Here is a 4096-nt window from a genome sequence, read left to right on the forward strand (position 1 = left end):
ATGACTGGATCCGATATCAAGTGTTACATAGCTCATCTATAATTATAAACCCAATTTCCCCTGATGTTCTAGCAGGATAGAGATATAAATATCCTGAAAGGGGTTGAGTTACAGTAGCTCCTGATAATTAGTTCCTAAAGCCTGTTGTGTTTACATCAGTCGCAAGTTAATGAGCTACCAGCACACTGCGTGGAAAACCATTATCACTACAATATTCCATTTGTAGGCGCTTGGCGGTTGTTCCCCAAAGGGCTGTAACCCTAATTGTAAAACAGAGTGTCGCTGAGAGCAGTTCCACGTTTACGCGATCTGGTCGGACACTGATGTTAGGCGCGGGCAGTGACGCGTACATAGAAAAAACATACATGCAAACTACTGCAAAAGGCCACGTTTTAAGAATAACTTGGCCGAAGCTGTATTATTTCAGTTCTTAGGTGGCGCATAGGGCTCTCGAAGACAGAAAAACTGAGCCTTTCAAGAGCGCAGAACAATTTAGGTTAGATAAGAACAATTTGGTTTACCAACTTGCGGTCTTCCGCAGATCAAATTCGCAATTGGCTGTCTCAGTGACAGTGTTCAGGACAGTAGGACCGGCTTCCGCATGAGTACCAACTTTCGGATTTCCAACGCACGTCATTCAACCGAGAACATCGCTACACATCCGTTGAACAATTACCACATAACAAAATTACAAACCGGACATGCACATCACTACTAACCTAATCAGACAGCGGCTTACGTTATACAGGATGCAAGCTAGCTTACACATTATGCGGTCAGCAGAGAGGAATCAGACGATCGTGAGCCAGTTGAAAACGGATTGAACCTTCTTTTTCTACCGAGAAACAACGATGCGGCAGCACGTGGTGTGATGTACACAGCAAAGAAGCAGAAATGCGGTATTCAACATTACGCACCGTTTAGCTTGCCAGAATCAGGCTCAGAAAATATCACCATAAACAAACAATATCAAGATAAGGAAAGCATAATGACATGCATAGCAAGGTACCTCTTCTAAGCCAAAGCAAGTATTTTCTTTTTTTATTTTTTCAGTTGGAGATAATCGGCGAAGACAGAAAACGACCTCTATATTTCGAAGTCTAGATCAGGCTGTTAACTATAATGCTGCAAACCATTCAAATCTCTTTTTGCTCTTTTTTCGGCCACTTGCATGCGGTCTTATCACTCTTATTCTGGCGCGCGTATCAGTTTTGTATTTCAATTTTCATGCTCGTTGTCGCAAGACGCTGCGTTATTAGTTTCCTTGTCGCGTAAGATGCGCCGAGGTGTGTCTCGAATATTCGGGCTACTCGCGTTTGTTAGTAGCTTTGTCTAAGTGTTTCCTCGCCGCCTTTAAATTGAGTGTTTATCGATCTGACGGGATTCAGTTGTAAAGGCGGTGCGTTGCAAAGACGGGAGGCGACTCTCTGCGACCACGGACGCGGTCTTCCCGCTGCCCGGCTCTCGTCAGCAATAAGAATGAACGATGAAGAATGCGACGCTGACAAGAGGGCCCACCACAATGCTTTGCAGCAGAAGCGAAGGGACGACATGAAGTTAGGCTTCACCAGTCTACGTGACGCCGTGCCGGCTCTACATGGCGAGGAGTCAACGCAGCTTCAGATCCTGAAGAAGGCTCCCGAATACACCCAGTCCACGAGGCATCGGAACGCTGCCCATCAGCAGGACATTGAGCACCTGAAGCAGCAGAACAAGCTTCTTGAGGAAGAAATTCTTGCGCTGGAGGGAATCGGGATGACCACTGGAGGTGGCCACTCGACCGGCTCGGGGCTCGACGCCATGAACATCAAGGCGGACTCCATACTTGCTCCTGACGTAGGTTCCGGCTCCGAGAGTTCTGAAGGTACCGACAACTCTTCAAGGGACTCCCAGAAAAAGACGTCCAGTCTCGGCTCTACGCGCATGAACCTCTAGAGGAAGCCACTACTGTTCCTTTCGAGTTGGCTATTTTTTCGCACTGAGGAAGCGTCGAGCAACAAGCTCTGGCTTGGATGCAACTGCAATGATGTGGAGCCTGAGACCCTCCCGCTTCCCCGCATGTCTTCTGTCCTTTTTTATTTTAAACTTTCTTGTTCCTTGCCTTCTCAAAGACTTGGTGCCGAGTATGCATTCTGTATGTATGTGGACGCCTTTGGACGAGTTTTGGCAATGGTTTTAGGCGTTATTTATATATTTCCACCGTTTTTTTCCTGGCCCTCCCATGGTCTTCTTCGTGTCCATGTTGTGTGGTGTTTCGCACTTGTACCTTATAAGCAAACAGGAACGATTGTTTGGTGTCCGATCACCTACCTTCCGCTGCTGCTCAGACGACAGTGGGCTCAGCCTAACTCTTGCCCAAGCTGACTAGAAATGCCTGACTGTGGTCAGCTCGAAGACGCTGTGCGGAATTTCCTTTTTTTTTTCACGCGTTTTTGTGACACTGTGAAGTGAATAGAGAGGGCCTGTACTTTGATCTCTCATCTTCTGGCACGGGTTATCTGGGTTTAGCGGTGTACTAGAAGCTTCCCCTGGATACCTGTTCCGGTTCCTGGTGCAGATGAGGCAGCGCACGAAGGTGGGCATGTCGTTTTTCCAACAAGCGGGGAGTTGCAGCACGAGCAAAATTCAGAGACGTCGAAAGGTAGATGCGACCGGCTGTGCCGAACGTTTGTGCCCGTGCTGTGTAGTTTTGGCTTCTTACCTTTGCTGCTCTCGCTTTTTGTGGTTGGAGGTTTGGTGTGTCGTGCTGCCGTTGAGACGCTTGCGAACCACTTGAGGAGTAAGGTGTCGGTGATCCTGGCTCATTCTTTTGGAGTTGTAGCCTTTTGGCACGTCTGTTACCTTTCTGAGTTTATTTTGTGACCATCACGTCGATACCTTTTTAAGCGGGAAGTAATGCCGCAAACCATTCAAATCTTTATTTTTTTTTCGGCAGCCGCCGGCATGCGGTCTAATCACTCTGATTCTGGAGCGCGTATCAATTCTGTATTATTTGATCGTTCATGTCCGTTGTCGCGAGACGCTTTATCGAATTCTTTGTCGCACAAGATGCGCCGAGACGTGTGTCTGTAATTCTGGCCACTGCAGTATATTTTGTGGAATGTTCTAGGTGATGGTAGTCACCGTATGCGGCTTAATCTAGATGTTTCCTTGCCTCCTATAAATTGAGTGATTGTCGATTTGACGGCATTCGGGCATCAACGCCCGCAGAGCACGATTGTTGAGACCGCCACCGCCGCGTTGTTCAGTTCTTTTGCATGCGCAAGTCAGCACAATAAAGAGTTAATTCCTGTGAACACTCATTGAAGTCCTGTGAAGTCTCCTGTGAAGTCTCATTTTTTGCCGACGGCATTGTCGTCACTGCTTGACAACATGCGCGATTTCTGGATTTCTCTGCACCTTGTTGATAAGCCATGTTTTGTCTGGTCCTGTTAAGAATAGTCATCCTGAACACGTTTGTCGAACGTCCCTCCCTTCCCTCTTTTTATTTATTATCTACTACTCTAAACTCATCACTGACTTAGAGGATTAGCGTATATATTGAACTTGGAACAAAACACACCTTACGTGTGTAGGCAGTCTTTGCGGGAAAGCTGATATCGTTGTGAAAACAAAAAAAGCTCTTACAGTCGCCCTGAATCTTCCTGAATTAGCTGCGAGGAAAGGTACGAACACTTTAACATCGGGTAAATTGTTTAAAGCGCCGTCTCCTAAGTGGTTGAAGCAACTGTATTTTAATGAGGGGCCAAAAGTTGGGCAGTTCTCCGGTTTCGATATTGTGCTCCTTTTCATTACATTCAAGTAGTGGATGTTTATGCCATCAGAATCTAATGCCATTCCTAAACACAGCGAGTGTAGCATGCGCACACCCAGAAATCCTGGAGAAACACATTTGTTTCGAGGCTTTTTACATACGCCTAATTTTCGCAGGACGATAGATCTTGGTTTTCAGAATCAATATATCCACAGATAACGTTTATGGGGGCCTGTTCTTCCATGTATTCAATTTTCAATCGCAGTCTTGGTTACTCAGTGCCATTAATCGCGCCGTCGTGTAGGCAACTATTGGAGATTGTTCGCTCTCACGCGTCAGCCA

At 46.6% G+C, this 4096-nt stretch overlaps 1 pseudogene; it reads left to right on the top strand.

The window, feature by feature from the left end:
* The first annotated feature begins 1260 nt into the window (after positions 1–1260).
* LOC146187952 (protein max pseudogene) lies at positions 1261–3286 on the top strand (annotated as a pseudogene).
* The last annotated feature ends 810 nt before the right edge of the window (positions 3287–4096 follow it).

This window comes from Amblyomma maculatum, chromosome 5 (genome assembly GCF_055883805.1).
Source record: "Amblyomma maculatum isolate TAMU_Amacu chromosome 5, ASM5588380v1, whole genome shotgun sequence".
Lineage (NCBI taxonomy): Eukaryota > Metazoa > Arthropoda > Arachnida > Ixodida > Ixodidae > Amblyomma > Amblyomma maculatum.